We start from the raw sequence: 19,833 nt of genomic DNA, 5'->3' as shown, positions 1-19,833 counted from the left end.
TATAACAAGATCACGGTTGGAGGCCCGAGGCGTCTAAGGGCCTGCATTTAGGTCTCAGAATCTTTGGCTACCTGGGTTCCGAACCCACTGCTCTCACTTTTTTTGGTCCATTAATATTAGTAAATAAGGCAATAGATTTAGCGTCTCTTGTAAGATCTCTAAAATCAACACTTCATCTCTGGCCAGATTTACAACATTATCACGGCAGAATGCCCGAAGGGTCTAATGATCTGCGTTAAGGTCGCATAATCTTTGTGGATGCCTGGTTTTCAAACCCACTGCTGTCATTTTTCATTCCGGTCCATTAATGGGGAATATATAAGGCAATAAACTTAGCGTCTCTTGTAAAGTAACAATTAGCGATCTTGAAAACTAACACGTCAGGAAAGCCGAGCGGTCTAAAGCGCTGCGTTAAGGCCGCAGTATCTTCGGATGCGTGGGTTCGAATCCCACTCCTGTCAAATTATTGATTCTGCCCAGTTAAAGCAACAAATAGGGCAACCAAATTAGATAGCATCTCTTGCAAGATTTTTAACAATATCAAGGCAGGAGGCACGAGGGGTCTAACGACCCGCATTAAGGTCTCAGAATCTTTGGATGCCTGGGTTCCAAACCCACTGCTCTCACTTTTTATTCTGGTCCATTAATATCCGTAAACAAGGCAATAGATTTAGCGTCTCTTGTAAGATCTCTAAAATCAACACTGCATCTCTTGCAAGATTATAACAAGATCACGGCTGGAGGCCCGAGGGGTCTAAGGGCCTGCGTAAAGGTCGCAGAATCTTTGGATGCCTGGGTTTTAAACCCACTGCTGTTATTTTTCATTTCGGTCCATTAATGGGAATATAAAAGGCAATAAACTTAGCGTCCCTTGAAAAGTAACACTTAGCGATCTTGAAAAGTAACACGGCAGGATGGCCGAGCGGTCTAAAGCGTTGCGTTAAGGCCGCAGTTTCTTCGGATGCGTGGGTTCGAATCGCACTCCTGTCAAATTATTGATTCTGCCCAGTTATAGCAACAAATAGGGCAACAAAATTAGAAGCTCTTGCAAGATTTTTAACAGTATCAAGGCAGGAGGCACGAGGGGTCTAACGACCTGCATTAAGGTCTCAGAATCTTTGGATGCCTGGGTTCCAAACCCACTGCTCTCACTTTTTATTCTGGTCCATTAATATCCGTAAACAAGGCAATAGATTTAGCGTCTCTTGTAAGATCTCTAAAATCAACACTGCATCTCTTGCAAGATTATAACAAGATCACGGCTGGAGGCCCGAGGGGTCTAAGGGCCTGCATTTAGGTCTCAGAATCTTTGGCTGCCTGGGTTCCGAACCCACTGCTCTCACTTTTTATTCTGGTCCATTAATATTAGTAAATAAGGCAATAGAATTAGCATCTCTTGTAAGATCTCTAAAATGAACACTGTATCTCTGGCAAGATTTATAACAATATCACGGCAAGATGCCCGAGGGGTCTAAGGACCTGCATTAAGGTCTCAGAATCTTTGATGCCTGAGTTCCAAATCCACTGCCCTCACTTTTTAATCCGGTCCATTAATAGTAATAAATAAGGCAATAGATTTAGCGTCTCTTGTAAGATCTATCTCTTGCAAGATTATAACAAGATCACGGCAGGATGCCCGAGGGGTCTAAGGACCTGCGTTAAGGTCGCAGAGTCTTTGGATGCCTGGGTTTTAAACCCACTGCTGTAATTTTTCATTCCGGTCCATTAATGGGAAAATATAGGGCAATAAACTTAGCGTCTCTTGTAAAGTAACACTTAGCGATCTTGAAAAGTAACACGCAGGATGGCCGAGCGGTCAAAGGCGCTGCGTTCAGGTCGCAGTATCTTCGGATGCCTGGGTTCGAATCCCACTCCTGTCAACTTATTGATTCTGTCCCAGTTATAGCAACAAATAGAGCAGCAAAAATAGCAGCATCTCTTGCAAGATTTTCAACAATATCACGACACGAGGCCCGAGGGGTCTAAGGACCTGCATTAAGGTCTCAAAATCTTTGATGCCTGAGTTCCAAATCCACTGCCCTCACTTTTTAATCCGGTCCATTAATAGTAAAAAAATAAGGCGATAGATTTAGCGTCTCTTGTAAGATCTATCTCTTGCAAGATTATAACAAGATCACGGCAGGATGCCCGAGGGGTCTAAGGACCTGCGTTAATGTCGCAGAATCTTTGGATGCCTGGGTTTTAAACCCACTGCTGTAATTTTTCATTCCGGTCCATTAATGGGAAAATATAGGGCAATAAACTTAGCGTCTCTTGTAAAGTAACACTTAGCGATCTTGAAAAGTAACACGCAGGATGGCCGAGCGGTCAAAGGCGCTGCGTTCAGGTCGCAGTATCTTCGGATGCCTGGATTCGAATCCCACACCTGTCAATTTATTGATTCTGCCCCAGTTATAGCGACAAAAAGGGCAACAAAATTAGATAGCATCTCTTGCAAGATTTTTAACAATATCACGGCAGGAGGCCCGAGGGGTCTAAGGACCTGCATTAAGGTCTCAGAATCTTTGGACGCCTGGGTTCTGAACCCACTGCTCTCACTTTTTATTCTGGTCCATTAATATTAGTAAATAAGGCAATAGATTTAGCATCTCTTGTAAGATCTCTAGAATGAACACTGCATCTCTGGCAAGATTTATAACAATATCACCGCAAGATGCCCGAGGGGTCTAATGACCTGCGTTAAGGTCGCAGAATCTTTGGCTGCCTGGGTTCTAAACCCACTGCCCTCACTTTTTAATCCGGTCCATTTATAAGGCAATAGATTTAGCGTCTCTTGTAAGATCTCTAAAATCAACACTGCATCTCTTGCAAGATTATAACAATATCACGGAAGGATGCCCGAGGGGTCTAAGGACCTGCGTTAAGGCCGCAGTATCTTCAGATGCGTTGGTTCGAATCCCACTCCTGTCAATTTATTGTTTCTGCCCCAATTATAGCAACAAATAGGGCACCAAAATTAGCATCTCTTCTAAGATTTTTAACAATATCACGGCAGGAGGTCCGAGGGGTCCAAGGACCTGCGTTAAGGTCGCCGAATCTTTGGATGCCTCGGGTGGAAACCCACTGCTGTCATTTTTCATTTCGGTCCATTAATGGGAATATATAAGGCAATAAACTTAGCGTCCCTTGAAAAGTAAAACTTAGCGATCTTGAAAAGTAACACGGCAGGATGGCCGAGCGGTCTAAAGCGCTGCGTTAAGGCCGCAGTATCTTCGGATGCGTGGGTTCGAATCCCACTCCTGTCAAATTATTGATTCTGCCCCAGTTATAGCAACAAATAGGGCAACAAAATTAGAAGCTCTTGCAAGATTTTTAACAATATCAAGACAGGAGGCACGAGGGGTCTAACGACCTGAATTAAGGTCTCAGAATCTCTGGATGCCTGGGTTCCAAACCCACTGCTCTCACTTTTTATTCTGGTCCATTAATATGCGTAAACAAGGCAATAGATTTAGCGTCTCTTGTAAGATCTCTAAAATCAACACTGCATCTCTTGGAAGATTATAACAAGATCACGGCTGGAGGCCCGAGGGGTCTAAGGGCCTGCATTTAGGTCTCAGAATCTTTGGCTGCCTGGGTTCCAAACCCACTGCTCTCACTTTTTATTCTGGTCCATTAATATTAGTAAATAAGGCAATAGAATTAGCATCTCTTGTAAGATCTCTGAAATGAACACTGCATCTCTGGCAAGATTTATAACAATATCACAGCAAGATGCCCGAGGGGTCTAAGGACCTGCATTAAGGTCTCAAAATCTTTGATGCCTGAGTTCCAAATCCACTGCCCTCACTTTTTAATCCGGTCCAATAATAGTAATAAATAAGGCAATAGATTTAGCGTCTCTTGTAAGATCTATCTCTTGCAAGATTATAACAAGATCACGGCAGGATGCCCGAGGGGTCTAAGGACCTGCGTTAAGGTCGCAGAATCTTTGGATGCCTGGGTTTTAAACCCACTGCTGTTATTTTTCATTTCGGTCCATTAATGGAAATATATAGGGCAATAAACTTAGCGTCTCTTGTAAAGTAACACTTAGTGATCCTGAAAGGTAACACGCAGGATGGCCGAGCGGTCAAAGGCGCTGCGTTCAGGTCGCAGTATCTGCGGATGCCTGGGTTCGAATCCCACTCCTGTCAACTTATTGATTCTGTCCCAGTTATAGCAACAAATAGAGCAGCAAAACTAGCAGCATCTCTTGCAAGATTTCCAACAATATCACGACAGGAGGCCCGAGGGGTCTAAGGACCTGCATTAAGGTCTCAGAATCTTTTGATGCCTGAGTTCCAAATCCACTGCCCTGACTTTTTAATCCGGTCCATTAATAGTAATAAATAAGGCGATAGATTTAGCGTCTCTTGTAAGATCTATCTCTTGCAAGATTATAACAAGATCACGCCAGGATGCCCGAGGGGTCTAAGGACTTGGGTTAAGGTCGCAGAATCTTTGGATGCCTGGGTTTTAAACCCACTGCTGTTATTTTTCATTCCGGTCCATTGATGGGAAAATATAGGGCAATAAACTTAGCGTCTCTTGTAAAGTAACACTTAGCGATCTTGAAAAGTAACAATCAGGATGGCCGAGCGGTCAAAGGCGCTGTGTTCAGGTCGCAGTATCTTCGGATGCCTGGGTTCGAATCCCACACCTGTCAATTTATTGATTCTGCCCCAGTTATAGCGACAAATAGGGCAACAAAATTAGATAGCATCTCTTGCAAGATTTTTAACAATATCACGGCCGGATGCCCGAGGGGTCCAAGGACCTGCATTAAGGTCTCAGAATCTTTGGATGGCTGGGTTCCGAACCCACTGCTCTCACTTTTTATTCTGGTCCATTAATATTAGTAAATAAGGCAATAGATTTAGCGTCTCTTGTAAGATCTCTAAAATCAACACTGCATCTCTTGCAAGATTATAACAAGATCAGGGCTGGAGGCCCGAGGGGTCTAAGGGCCTGCATTTAGGTCTCAGAATCTTTGGCTGCCTGGGTTCCGAACCCACTGCTCTCACTTTTTATTCTGGTCCATTAATATTAGTAAATAAGGCAATAGATTTAGCGTCTCTTGTAAGATCTCTAAAATCAACACTGCATCTCTTGCAAGATTATAACAAGATCAGGGCTGGAGGCCCGAGGGGTCTAAGGACCTGCATTAACGTCTCAGAATCTTTGATGCCTGAGTTCCAAATCCACTGCCCTCACTTTTTAATCCGGTCCATTAATAGTAATAAATAAGGCAATAGATTTAGCGTCTCTTGTAAGATCTATCTCTTGCAAGATTATAACAAGATCACGGCAGGATGCCCGAGGGGTCTAAGGACCTGCGTTAAGGTCGCAGAATCTTTGGATGCCTGGGTTTTAAACCCACTGCTGTTATTTTTCATTCCGGTCCATTAATGGGAAAATATAGGGCAATAAACTTAGCGTCTCTTGTAAAGTAACACTTAGCGATGTTGAGAAGTAACACGCAGGATGGCCGAGCGGTCAAAGGCGCTGCGTTCAGGTCGCAGTATCTTCGGATGCCTGGTTCGAATCCCACATCTGTCAATTTATTGATTCTGCCCCAGTTATAGCGACAAATAGGGCAACAAAATTAGATAGCATCTCTTGCAAGATTTTTAACAATATCACGGCAGGAGGCCCGAGGGGTCTAAGGACCTGCATTAAGGTCGCAGAATCTTTTGGCTGCCTGGGTTCTAAACCCACTGCCCTCACTTTTTAATCCGGTCCATTTATAGGGCAATAGATTTAGCGTCTCTTGAAAGATCTCTAAAATCAACACTGCATCTCTTGCAAGAATATAACAAGATCACGGCAGGATGCCCGAGGGGTCAAAGGACCTGCGTTAAGGCCGCAGTATCTTCAGATGCGTGGGTTCGAATCCCACTCCTGTCAATTTATTGTTTCTGCCCCAATTATAGCAACAAATAGGGCACCAAAATTAGCATCTCTTCTAAGATTTATAACGATATCACGGCAGGAGGTCCGAGGGGTCCAAAGACCTGCGTTAAGGTCGCAGAATCTTTGGATGCCTCGGTTTGAAACCCACTGCTGTTATTTTTCATTCCGGTCCATTAATGGGAAAATATAGGGCAATAAACTTAGCGTCTCTTGTAAAGTAACACTTAGCGATGTTGAGAAGTAACACGCAGGATGGCCGAGCGGTCAAAGGCGCTGCGTTCAGGTCGCAGTATCTTCGGATGCCTGGTTCGAATCCCACATCTGTCAATTTATTGATTCTGCCCCAGTTATAGCGACAAATAGGGCAACAAAATTAGATAGCATCTCTTGCAAGATTTTTAACAATATCACGGCAGGAGGCCCGAGGGGTCTAAGGACCTGCATTAAGGTCGCAGAATCTTTTGGCTGCCTGGGTTCTAAACCCACTGCCCTCACTTTTTAATCCGGTCCATTTATAGGGCAATAGATTTAGCGTCTCTTGAAAGATCTCTAAAATCAACACTGCATCTCTTGCAAGAATATAACAAGATCACGGCAGGATGCCCGAGGGGTCAAAGGACCTGCGTTAAGGCCGCAGTATCTTCAGATGCGTGGGTTCGAATCCCACTCCTGTCAATTTATTGTTTCTGCCCCAATTATAGCAACAAATAGGGCACCAAAATTAGCATCTCTTCTAAGATTTATAACGATATCACGGCAGGAGGTCCGAGGGGTCCAAAGACCTGCGTTAAGGTCGCAGAATCTTTGGATGCCTCGGTTTGAAACCCACTGCTGTCATTTTTCATTTCGGTCCATTAATGGGAATATATAAGGCAATAAACTTAGCGTCCTTTGAAAAGTAAAACTTAGCGATCTCGAAAAGTAACACGTAAGGATGTTCAAGCGGTCTAAGGCGCTGCGTTAAGCCCGCAGTATCTTCGGATGCGTGGGTTCGAATCCCACTCCTGTCAATTTATTGTTTCTGCCCCAATTATAGCAACAAATAGGGCACCAAAATTAGCATCTCTTCTAAGATTTATAACGATATCACGGCAGGAGGTCCGAGGGGTCCAAAGACCTGCGTTAAGGTCGCAGAATCTTTGGATGCCTCGGTTTGAAACCCACTGCTGTCATTTTTCATTTCGGTCCATTAATGGGAATATATAAGGCAATAAACTTAGCGTCCCTTGAATAGTAACACTTAGCGATCTTGAAAAGTACCACGGCAGGATGGCCGAGCGGTCTAAGGCGCTGCGTTAAGGCCGCAGTATCTTCAGATGCGTGGGTTCGAATCCCACTCCTGTCAAATTATTAATTCTGCCCCAGTTATAGCAACAAATAGAGCAACAAAAATAGCATCTCTTGCATGATTTATAACAATATCACGGCCGCATGCTCGAAATGTCTAAGGACCTGCATTAAGGTCGCAGAATCTTTGGATGCCTCGGTTTGAAACCCACTGCTGTCATTTTTCATTTCGGTCCATTAATGGGAATATATAAGGCAATAAACTTAGCGTCCTTTGAAAAGTAAAACTTAGCGATCTCGAAAAGTAACACGGAAGGATGTTCAAGCGGTCTAAGGCGCTGCGTTAAGCCCGCAGTATCTTCGGATGCGTGGGTTCGAATCCCACTCCTGTCAATTTATTGATTCTGCCCCAGTTATAGCATCAAATACGGCAACAAAATTAGATAGCATCTCTTGCAAGATTTTTAACAATATCACGGCAGGAGGCCCGAGGGGTCTAAGGACCTGCATTAAGGTCTCAGAGTCTTTGGATGCCTGGGTTCCAAACCCACTGCCCTCACTTTTTATTCCGGTCCATTAATAAGGCAATAGATTTAGCGTCTCTTGTAAGATCTCTAAAATCAACACTGCATCTCTTGCAAGATTATAACAAGATCACGGCAGGATGCCCGAGGGGTCTAAGGACCTGCGTTAAGGCCGCAGTATCTTCGGATGCGTGGGTTCGAATCCCACTCCTGTCAATTTATTGATTCTGCCCCAGTTATAGCAACAAATAGGGCAACAAAATTAGATAGCATCTCTTGCAAGATTTTTAACAATATCACGGCAGGAGGCCCGAGGGGTCTAAGGACCTGCATTAAGGTCTCAGAATCTTTGGATGCCTGGGTTCTGAACCCACTGCTCTCATTTTTTATTCTGGTCCATTAATATTAGTAAATAAGGCAATAGATTTAGCATCTCTTGTAAGATCTCTATGAACACTGCATCTCTTGCAAGGTTTATAACAATATCACGGCAAAATGCCCGAGGGGTCTAATGACCTGCGTTAAGGTCGCAGAATCTTTGGCTGCCTGGGCTCCAAACCCACTGCCCTAACTTTTTAATCCGGTCCATTAATAAGGCAATAGATTTAGCGTCTCTTGTAAGATCTCTAAAATCAACACTGCATCTCTTGCAAGAATATAACAAAATCACGGCAGGATGCCCGAGGGGTCTAAGGACCAGCGTTAAGGCCGCAGTATCTTCGGATGCGTGGGTTCGAATCCCACTCCTGTCAATTTATTGATTCTGCCCCAGTTATAGCAACAAATAGGGCAACAAAATTAGATAGCATCTCTTGCAAGATTTTTAACAATATCACGGCAGGAGGCCCGAGGGGTCTAAGGACCTGCATTAAGGTCTCAGAATCTTTGGATGCCTGAGTTCCGAAGCCACTGCTCTCACTTTTTATTCTGGTCGATTAATATTAGTAAATAAGGCAATAGATTAAGCATCTCTAGTAAGATCTCTAAAATGAACACTGCATCTCTTGCAAGATTTATAACAATATCACGGCAAGATGCCCGAGGGGTCTAATGACCTGCGTTAAGGTCGCAGAATCTTTGGCTGCCTGGGTTCCAAACCCACTGCCCTCACTTTTTATTCCGGTCCATTAATAAGGCAATAGATTTAGCGTCTCTTGTAAGATCTCTAAAATCAACACTGCATCTCTTGCAAGATTATAACAAGAGCACGGCAGGATGCCCGAGGGGTCTAAGGACCTGCGTTAAGGCCGCAGTATCTTCGGATGCGTGCGTTCGAATCCCACTCCTGTCAATTTATTGATTCTGCCCCAGTTATAGCATCAAATAGGGCAACAAAATTAGATAGCATCTCTTGCAAGATATTTAACAATATCACGGCAGGAGGCCTGAGGGGTCTAAGGACCTGCATTAAGGTCTCAGAATCTTTGGATGCCTGGGTTCCGAACCCACTGCTCTCACTTTTTATTCTGGTCCATTAATATTAGTAAATAAGGCAATAGATTTAGCATCTCTTGTAAGATCTCTATGAACACTGCATCTCTTGCAAGGTTTATAACAATATCACTGCAAAATGCCCGAGGGGTCTAATGACCTGCGTTAAGGTCGCAGAATCTTTGGCTGCCTGGGCTCCAAAACCCACTGCCCTCACTTTTTAATCCGGTCCATTAATAAGGCAATAGATTTAGCGTCTCTCTCTAAAATCAACACTGCATCTCTTGCAAGAATATAACAAAATCACGGCAGGATGCCCGAGGGGTCTAAGGACCAGCGTTAAGGCCGCAGTATCTTCGGATGCGTGGGTTCGAATCCCACTCCTGTCAATTTATTGATTCTGCCCCAGTTATAGCAACAAATAGGGCAACAAAATTAGATAGCATCTCTTGCAAGATTTTTAACAATATCACGGCAGGAGGCCCGAGGGGTCCAAGGACCTGCATTAAGGTCTCAGAATCTTTGGATGCCTGGGTTCCGAACCCACTGCTCTCACTTTTTATTCTGGTCCATTAATATTAGTAAATAAGGCAATAGATTTAGCATCTCTTGTAAGATCTCTAAAATGAACACTGCATCTCTTGCAAGATTTATAACAATATCACGGCAAGACGCCCGAGGGGTCTAATGACCTGCGTTAAGGTCGCAGAATCTTTGGCTGCCTGGGTTCCAAACCCACTGCCCTCACTTTTTAATCCGGTCGATTAATAAGGCAATAGATTTAGCGTCTCTTGTAAGATCTCTAAAATGAACACTGCATCTCTTGCACGATTTATAACAATATCACGGCAAGATGCCCGAGGGGTCTAATGACCTGCGTTAAGGTCGCAGAATCTTTGGCTGCCTGGGTTCCAAACCCACTGCCCTCACTTTTTAATCCGGTCGATTAATAAGGCAATAGATTTAGCGTCTCTTGTAAGATCTCTAAAATCAACACTGCATCTCTTGCAAGATTATAACAAGATCACGGCAGGATGCCCGAGGGGTCTAAGGACCTGCGTTAAGATCGCAGTATCTTCGGATGCGTGGGTTCGAATCCCACTCCTGTCAATTTATTGATTCTGCCCCAATTATAGCAACAAATAGAGCACCAAAATTAGCATCTCTTCCAAGATTTTTAACAATATCACGGCAGGAGGTCCGAGGGGTCCAAGGACCTGCGTTAAGGTCGCAGAATCTTCGGATGCGTGGGTTCGAATTCCACTCCTGTCAATTTATTGATTCTGCTCCAGTTGTAGCATCTCTTGCAAGATTTTCAACAATATCACGTCAGGAAACCCGAGTGGTCTGAGGACCTGCATTAAGGTCTCAGAATATTTGGAAGCCTGGGTTCCGAACCCACTGCTCTCACTTTTTATACTGGTCCATTAATATTAGTAAATTAGGCAATATATTTAGCGTCCCTTGTAAGATCTCTATAATCAACACTGCATCTCTTGCAAGATTATAACAAGATCACGGCAGGATGCCCGAGGGGTCTAAGGATCTGCGTTAAGGTCGCAGAATCTTTGGATGCCTGGGTTTTAAATCCACTGCTGTTATTTTTCAGTTCGGTCCATTAATGGGAATATATAAGGCAATAAACTTAGCGTCTCTTGTAAAGTAACACTTAGCTACCTTAAAAAGTAACACGCTGGATGGCCGAGCGGTCTAAGGCGCTGCGATAAGGCCGCAGTCTCTTCGGATGCGTGGGTTCGAATCCCACTCCTGTCAATTTATTGATTCTGCCCCAGTTATAGCAACAAATAGGGCAACAAAATTAGATAGCATCTCTAGCAAGATTTTTAACAATATCACGGCAGGATGCCCGAGGGGTCTAAGGACCTCCGTTAAGGTCGCAGAATCTTTGGATGCCTGGGTTTTAAACCCAGTGCTGTTGTTTATCATTTCGGTCCATTAATGGGAATATATAAGGCAATAAACTTAGCGTCTCTTGTAAAGTAACACTTAGCAAACTTGATAGGTAATATGCAGGATGGCCGAGCGGTCAAAGGAGTGCGCTGAGGCCGCAGTATCTTCGGATGCGTGGGATAGAATCCCACTCCTGTCAATTTATTGATTCTGCCCCAGTTATAGCAACAAATAGGGCAACAAAATTGGATAGCATCTCCTGCAAGATTTTTAACAATATCACGGCAGGAGGCCGGAGGGGTCTAAGGACTTGCATTAAGGTCTCAGAATCTTTGGATGCCTGGGTTCCGAACCCACTGCTCTCACTTTTTATTCTGGTCCATTAATATTAGTAAATAAGGCAATAGATTTAGCATCTCTTGTAAGATCTCTAAAATGAACACTGCATCTCTGGCAAGATTTATAACAATATCACGGCAAGATGCCCGAGGGGTCTAATGACCTGCGTTAAGGTCGCAGAATCTTTGGCTGCCTGGGTTCCAAACCCACTGCCCTCACTTTTTAATCCGGTCCATTAATAAGGCAATAGATTTAGCGTCTCTTGTAAGATCTCTAAAATCAACACTGCATCTCTTGCAAGAATATAACAAAATCACGGAAGGATGCCCGAGGGGTCTAAGGACCTGCGTTAAGGCCGCAGTATCTTCAGATGCGTGGGTTCTAATCCCACTCCTGTTAATTTATTGGTTCTGCCCCAATTATAGCAACAAATAGGGCACCGAAATTATCATCTCTTCCTATTTTTTTTCACAATATCACGGCAGGAGGCCCGAGGGGTCTAATGACCTGCGTTAAGGTCGCAGAATGTTTGGCTGCCTGGGTTCCAAACCCACTGCCCTCACTTTTTAATCCGGTCCATTAATAAGGCAATAAACTTAGCGTCCGTTGAAAAGTAACACTTAGCGATCTTGAAAAGTAACACGGCACGATGGCCGAGGGGTCTAAGTCGCTGCACTAAAGCCGCAGTAGCTTAAGATGCGTGGTTTCGAATCCCACTCCTGTCAATTTATTGATTCTGCTCCAGTTATAGCAACTCTTGCAAGATTTTTAACAAAATCACGACAGGAAACCCGAGGGGTCTGAGGACCTGCATTAAGGTCTCAGAATATTTGGATGCCTGGGTTCCAAACCCACTGCCCTCACCTTTTAATCCTGACCATTAATAGTAATAAATAAGGCAATAGATTTAGCGTCTCTTGTAAGATCTCTAAAATCAACACTGCATCTCTTGCAAGATTATAACAAGATCACGGCAGGATGCCCGAGGGGTCTAAGGTGCCCGAGGGGTCTAAGGACCTGCGTTAAAGCCGCAGTATCTTCGGATGCGTGGGTTCGAATCCCACTCCTGTCAATTTATTGATTCTGCCCCAGTTATAGCAACAAATAGGGCAACAAAATTAGCATTTCTTGCAAGATTTTTAACAATATCACGACAGGAAACCCGAGGGGTCTGAGGACTTGCATTAAGGTCTCAGAATCTTTGGATGCCTGGGTTCCAAACCCAATATTCTCACTTTCTCAATTCTGGTCCGTTAATAGCAATAAATAAGGCAATACATTTAGCGTCTGTTGTAAGATCTCTAAAATCAGCACTGCATCTCTTGCAAGATTATAACAATATCACGGAAGGATGCCCGAGGGGTCTAAGGACCTGCGTTAAGGTCGCAGAATCTTTGTATGCCTGGGTTCAAACCCACTGCTGTCATTTTTCATTTCGGTCCATTAATGGGAATATATAAGGCAATAAACTTAGCGTCCCTTGAAAAGTAACACTTAGCGATCTTGAAAAGTAACACCGCAGGATGGCCGAGCGGTCTAAGGCTTTGCGTTAAGGCCGCAGTATCTTAGGATGCGTGGGTTCGAATCCCACTCCTGTCAATTTATTGATTCTGCTCCAGTTATAGCATCTCTTGCAAGATTTTTAACAATATCACGACAGGAAACCCGAGGGGTCTGAGGACCTGCGTTAAGGTCGTAAAATCTTTGCCTAACTGGGTTCCAAACCCACTGCTGTCATTTTGCATTCGGGTCCATTAATGGGAATATATAGGGCAATAAACTTAGCGTCTCTTGTAAATTAACAATTAGCGATTTTGAATACTAACACGTCAGGATGGCCGAGTGGTATAAGGCGCTGCGATAAGGCCGCAGTATCTTCGGATGCGTGGGTTCGAATCCCACTCCTGTCAATTTATTGATTCTGCCCCAGTTATAGCAACAAATAGGGCAACAAAATTAGATAGCATCTCTAGCAAGATTTTTAACAATATCACGGCAGGAGGCCCGAGGGGTCTAAGGACCTTTATTAAGGTCTCAGAGTCTTTGGATGCCTGGGTTCCAAACCCACTGCCCTCACTTTTTAATCCTGTCCATTAATAGTAATAAATAAGGCAATAGATTTAGCGTCTCTTGTAAGATCTCTAAAATCAACACTGCATCACTTGCAAGATTTATAACAATATCACGGCAAGATGCCCGAGGGGTCTAATGACCTGCGTTAAGGTCGCAGAATCTTTGGCTGCCTGGGTTCCAAACCCACTGCCCTCACTTTTTAATCCTGTCCATTAATAGTAATAAATAAGGCAATAGATTTAGCGTCTCTTGTAAGATCTCTAAAATCAACACTGCATCTCTTGCAAGATTATAACAAGATCACGGCAGGATGCCCGAGGGGTCTAAGAACCTGCGTTAAAGTCGCACAATCTTTGGATGCCTGGGTTTTAAATCCACTGCTGTTATTTTTCATTTCGGTCCATTAATGGGAATATATAAGGCAATGAACTTAGCGTCTCTTGTAAAGTAACACTTAGCGACCTCGAAAAGTAACACGCAGGATGGCCGAGCGGTCACAAGCGCTGCGATAAGGCCGCAGTATCTTCGGATGCGTGGGTTCGAATCCCACTCCTGTCAATTTATTGATTCTGCCCCAGTTATAGCAACAAATAGGGCAACAAAATTAGATAGCATCTCTAGCAAGATTTTTAACAATATCACGGCAGGAGGCCCGAGAGGTCTAAGGACCTGCATTAAGGTCTCAGAATCTTTGGATGCTTGGGCTCCAAACCCACTGCTCTCACTTTTTATTCTGGTCCATTAATATTAGTAAATAAGGCAATAGATATAGCATCTCTTGTAAGATCTCTAAAATCAACACTGCATCTCTTGCAAGATTTATAACGATATCACGGCAAGATGCCCGAGGGGTCTAATGACCTGCGTTAAGGTCGCAGAATCTTTGGCTGCCTGGGTTCCAAACCCACTGCCCTCACTTTTTAATGCGGTCTATTAATAAGGCAATAGATTTAGCGTCTCTTGTAAGATCTCTAAAATCAACACTGCATCTCTTGCAAGATTATAACAAGATCACGGCACAATGCCCGAGGGGTCTAATGACCTGCGTTAAGGTCGCAGAATCTTTGGCTGCCTGGGTTCCAAACCCACTGCCCTCACTTTTTAATGCGGTCCATTAAAAAGGCAATAGATTTAGCGTCTCTTGTAAGATCTCTAAAATCAACACTGCATCTCTTGCAAGATTATAACAAGATCACGGCAGGATGCCCGAGGGGTCTAAGGACCTGCGTTAAAGCCGCAGTATCTTCGGATGCGTGGGTTCGAATCCCACTCCTGTCAATTTATTGATTCTGCCCCAGTTAAAGCAACAAATAGGGCAACACAATTAGCATTTCTTGCAAGATTTTTAACAATATCACGACAGGAAACCCGAGGGGTCTGAGGACTTGCATTAAGGTCTCAGAATCTTTGGATGCCTGGGTTCCAAACCCACTATTCTCACTTTCAATTCTGGTCCGTTAATAGCAATAAATAAGGCAATACATTTAGCGTCTCTTGTAAGATCTCTAAAATCAGCACTGCATCTCTTGCAAGATTATAACAATATCACGGAAGGATGCCCGAGAGGTATAAGGACCTGCGTTAAGGTCGCATAATCTTTGTATGCCTGGGTTCAAACCCACTGCTGTCATTTTTCATTTCGGTCCATTAATGGGAATATATAAGGCAATAAACTTAGCGTCCCTTGAAAAGTAACACTTAGCGATCTTAAAAAGTAACACCGCAGGATGGCCGAGCGGTCTAAGGCTTTGCGTTAAGGCCGCAGTATCTTAGGATGCGTGGGTTCGAATCCCACTCCTGTCAATTTATTGATTCTGCCCCAGTTATAGCAACAAAGAGGGCAACAAAATTAGATATCATCTCTAGCAAGATTTTTAACAATATCACGGCAGGAGGCCCGAGGGGTCTAAGGACCTGCATTAAGGTCTCAGAGTCTTTGGATGCCTGGGTTCCAAACAAACTGCCCTCACTTTTTAATGCTGTCCATTAATAGTAATAAATAAGGCAATAGATTTAGCGTCTCTTGCAAGATCTCTAAAATCAAAACTGCATCACTTGCAAGATTTATAACAATATCACGGCAAGATGCCCGAGGGGTCTAATGACCTGCGTTAAGGTCGCAGAATCTTTGGCTGCCTGGGTTCTAAACCCACTGCCCTCACTTTTTAATCCGGTCCATTTATAAGGCAATAGATTTAGCGTCTCTTGTAAGATCTCTAAAATCAACACTGCATCTCTTGCAAGAATATAACAAGATCACGGCAGGATGCCCGAGGGGTCTAAGAACCTGCGTTAAAGTCGCAGAATCTTTGGATGCCTGGGTTTTAAATCCACTGCTGTTATTTTTCATTTCGGTCCATTAATGGGAATATATAAGGCAATAAACTTAGCGTCTCTTGTAAAGTAACACTTAGCGACCTCGAAAAGTAACACGCAGGATGGACGAGCGGTCAAAGGAGCTGCGATAAGGCCGCAGTATCGTTGTATGCGTGGGTTCAAATCCCACTCCTGTCAATTTATTGATTCTGCCCCAGTTATAGCAACAAATAGGGCGACAAAATTAGCATCTCTTGCAAGATTTTTTAACAATATCACGGCAGGAGGCCCGAGGGGTCTAAGGACCTGCATTAAGGTCTCAGAATCTTTGGATGCCTGGACTCCAAACCCAATGCTCTCACTTTTTATTCTGGTCCATTAATATTAGTAAATAAGGCAATAGATATAGCATCTCTTGTAAGATCTCTAAAATCAACACTGCATCTATTGGAAGATTTATAACGATATCACGGCAAGATGCCCGAGGGGTCTCATGACCAGCGTTAAGGTCGCCGCAGAATCTTTGGCTGCCTGGGTTCCAAACCCACTGCCCTCACTTTTTAATGCGGTCCATTAATAAGGCAATAGATTTAGCGTCTCTTGTAAGATCTCTAAAATCAACACTGCATCTCTTGCAAGATTATAACATTCACGGCACAATGCCCGAGGGGTCTAAGGACCTGTGTTAAAGGCACAGTATCTTTGGATGCGTGGGTTCGAATCCCACTCCTGTCAATTTACTGATTCTGCCCCAATTATAGCAACAAATAGGGCACCAAAATTAGCAACTCTTTCAAGATTTTTAACAATATCACGGCAGGAGGTCCGAGGGGTCTGAGGACCTGCATTAAGGTCTCAGAATATTTGGATGCCTGGGTTCCGAACCCACTGCTCTCACTTTTTATACTGGTCCATTAATATTAGTAAATTAGTCAATATATTTAGCGTCTCTTGTTAAGATCTCTAAAATCAACACTGCATCTCTTGCAAGATTATAACAAGATCACGGCAGGATGCCCGAGGGGTCTAAGAACCTGCGTTAAAGTCGCAGAATCTTTGGATGCCTGGGTTTTAAATCCACTGCTGTTATTTTTCATTTCGGTCCATTAATGGGAATATATAAGGCAATAAACTTAGCGTCTCTTGTAAAGTAACACTTAGCGACCTCGAAAAGTAACACGCAGGATGGACGAGCGGTCAAAGGAGCTGCGATAAGGCCGCAGTATCGTTGTATGCGTGGGTTCAAATCCCACTCCTGTCAATTTATTGATTCTGCCCCAGTTATAGCAACAAATAGGGCGACAAAATTAGCATCTCTTGCAAGATTTTTTAACAATATCACGGCAGGAGGCCCGAGGGGTCTAAGGACCTGCATTAAGGTCTCAGAATCTTTGGATGCCTGGGCTCCAAACCCAATGCTCTCACTTTTTATTCTGGTCCATTAATATTAGTAAATAAGGCAATAGATATAGCATCTCTTGTAAGATCTCTAAAATCAACACTGCATCTATTGGAAGATTTATAACGATATCACGGCAAGATGCCCGAGGGGTCTCATGACCAGCGTTAAGGTCGCCGCAGAATCTTTGGCTGCCTGGGTTCCAAACCCACTGCCCTCACTTTTTAATGCGGTCCATTAATAAGGCAATAGATTTAGCGTCTCTTGTAAGATCTCTAAAATCAACACTGCATCTCTTGCAAGATTATAACATTCACGGCACAATGCCCGAGGGGTCTAAGGACCTGTGTTAAAGGCACAGTATCTTTGGATGCGTGGGTTCGAATCCCACTCCTGTCAATTTACTGATTCTGCCCCAATTATAGCAACAAATAGGGCACCAAAATTAGCAACTCTTTCAAGATTTTTAACAATATCACGGCAGGAGGTCCGAGGGGTCTGAGGACCTGCATTAAGGTCTCAGAATATTTGGATGCCTGGGTTCCGAACCCACTGCTCTCACTTTTTATACTGGTCCATTAATATTAGTAAATTAGTCAATATATTTAGCGTCTCTTGTTAAGATCTCTAAAATCAACACTGCATCTCTTGCAAGATTATAACATTCACGGCACAATGCCCGAGGGGTCTAAGGACCTGTGTTAAAGGCACAGTATCTTTGGATGCGTGGGTTCGAATCCCACTCCTGCCAATTTACTGATTCTGCCCCAATTATAGCAACAAATAGGGCACCAAAATTAGCAACTCTTTCAAGATTTTTAACAATATCACGGCAGGAGGTCCGAGGGGTCTGAGGACCTGCATTAAGGTCTCAGAATATTTGGATGCCTGGGTTCCGAACCCACTGCTCTCACTTTTTGTACTGGTCCATTAATATTAGTAAATTAGTCAATATATTTAGCGTCTCTTGTTAAGATCTCTAAAATCAACACTGCATCTCTTGCAAGATTATAACAAGATCACGGCAGGATGCCCGAGGGGTCTAAGAACCTGCGTTAAAGTCGCAGAATCTTTGGATGCCTGGGTTTTAAATCCACTGCTGTTATTTTTCATTTCGGTCCATTAATGGGAATATATAAGGCAATAAACTTAGCGTCTCTTGTAAAGTAACACTTAGCGACCTCGAAAAGTAACACGCAGGATGGCCGAGCGGTCAAAGGAGCTGCGATAAGGCCGCAGTATCGTCGGATGCGTGGGTTCGAATCCCACTCCTGTCAATTTATTGATTCTGCCCCAGTTATAGCAACAAATAGGGCGACAAAATTAGCATCTCTTGCAAGATTTTTTAACAATATCACGGCAGGAGGCCCGAGGGGTCTAAGGACCTGCATTAAGGTCTCAGAATCTTTGGATGCCTGGGCTCCAAACCCAATGCTCTCACTTTTTATTCTGGTCCATTAATATTAGTAAATAAGGCAATAGATATAGCATCTCTTGTAAGATCTCTAAAATCAACACTGCATCTCTTGCAAGATTTTTAACAATATCACGGCAAGATGCCCAAGGAGTCTAATGACCTGCGTTAAGGTCGCAGAATCTTTGGCTGCCTGGGCTCCAAACCCACTGCCCTCACTTTTTAATCCGGTCCATTAATAGTAATAAAAAAGGCAATAGATTTAGCGTCTCTTGTAAGATCTCTAAAATCAGCACTGCATCTCTTGCAAGATTATAACAAGATCACTGCAGGATGCCCGAGGGGTCTAAGGAACTGCGTTAAGGTCGCAGAATCTTTGGATGCCTGGGTTTTAAACCCACTGCAGTTATTTTTCATTTCGGTCCATTAATGGGAATATATAAGGCAATAAACTTAGCGTCTCTTGTAAAAGTAACACTTAGCGATCTTGAAAAGTAACACCAAGGATGGCCGAGCGGTCAAGGGCGCTGCGCTAAGGCCGCAGTATCTTCGGATGCGTGGGTTCGAATACCACTCCTGTCAATTTATTGATTCTGCCCCAGTTATAGCAACAAATAGGGCAACAAAATTAGATAGCATCTCTTGCAAGATTTTTAATAATATCACGGCAAGAGGCCCGAGGGCTCTAAGGACCTGCATTAAGGTCTCAGAATCTTTGGATGCCTGGGTTCCAAACCCACTGCTTTCACTTTTTATTCTGGTCCATTAATATTAGTCAATAGGCAATAGATTTAGCATCTCTTGTAAGATCTCTGAAATCAACACTGCATCTCTTGCAAGATTTATAACAATATCACGGCAAGATGCCCGAGGGGTCTAATGACCTGCGTTAAGGTCGCAGAATCTTTGGCTGCCTGGGCTCCAAACCCACTTTCCTCACTTTTTAATCCGGTCCATTAATAAGGCAATAGATTTGGCGTCTCTTGTAAGATCTCTAAAATCAACACTGCATCTCTTGCAAGATTATAACAAGATCACGACAGGATGCCCGAGGGGTCTAAGGACCTGCGTTAAGGCCGCAGTATCTTCAGATGCGTGGGTTCGAATCCCACTCCTGTCAATTTATTGATTCTGCCCCAATTATAGCAACAATTAGCGCATCAAAAGTAGCATCTCTTCCAAGATTTTTAACAATATCACGGCAGGAGGTCCGAGGGGTCCAA

General features: G+C 43.6%; 1 protein-coding gene and 10 non-coding genes across 11 annotated transcripts in view; 10 read left to right on the top strand and 1 right to left on the bottom strand.

Annotated features, from left to right (window-relative positions):
- Positions 1-19,833, bottom strand: part of LOC142351596 (xaa-Pro aminopeptidase ApepP-like) — a 702,879-nt gene that overhangs the window by 463,041 nt on the left and 220,005 nt on the right. The window lies entirely within an intron of this gene.
- Positions 1,799-1,880, top strand: Trnal-cag (transfer RNA leucine (anticodon CAG)). Its single transcript has one exon. It is a non-coding gene; the product is annotated as a tRNA-Leu (tRNA).
- Positions 3,185-3,266, top strand: Trnal-aag (transfer RNA leucine (anticodon AAG)). Its single transcript has one exon. It is a non-coding gene; the product is annotated as a tRNA-Leu (tRNA).
- On the top strand, positions 5,829-5,910 carry Trnal-aag (transfer RNA leucine (anticodon AAG)). Its single transcript has one exon. It is a non-coding gene; the product is annotated as a tRNA-Leu (tRNA).
- Trnal-aag (transfer RNA leucine (anticodon AAG)) lies at positions 6,510-6,591 on the top strand. The gene has a single exon. It is a non-coding gene; the product is annotated as a tRNA-Leu (tRNA).
- Positions 7,180-7,261, top strand: Trnal-aag (transfer RNA leucine (anticodon AAG)). The gene has a single exon. It is a non-coding gene; the product is annotated as a tRNA-Leu (tRNA).
- On the top strand, positions 10,187-10,268 carry Trnal-aag (transfer RNA leucine (anticodon AAG)). The gene has a single exon. It is a non-coding gene; the product is annotated as a tRNA-Leu (tRNA).
- Positions 12,926-13,007, top strand: Trnal-aag (transfer RNA leucine (anticodon AAG)). The gene has a single exon. It is a non-coding gene; the product is annotated as a tRNA-Leu (tRNA).
- On the top strand, positions 13,237-13,318 carry Trnal-aag (transfer RNA leucine (anticodon AAG)). Its single transcript has one exon. It is a non-coding gene; the product is annotated as a tRNA-Leu (tRNA).
- Trnal-aag (transfer RNA leucine (anticodon AAG)) lies at positions 15,203-15,284 on the top strand. Its single transcript has one exon. It is a non-coding gene; the product is annotated as a tRNA-Leu (tRNA).
- On the top strand, positions 19,649-19,730 carry Trnal-aag (transfer RNA leucine (anticodon AAG)). Its single transcript has one exon. It is a non-coding gene; the product is annotated as a tRNA-Leu (tRNA).

Source organism: Convolutriloba macropyga, chromosome 13 (genome assembly GCF_964194025.1).
Source record: "Convolutriloba macropyga chromosome 13, txConMacr16.3, whole genome shotgun sequence".
Lineage (NCBI taxonomy): Eukaryota > Metazoa > Xenacoelomorpha > Acoela > Convolutidae > Convolutriloba > Convolutriloba macropyga.
This window is presented reverse-complemented; position numbering and strand designations above follow the sequence as displayed.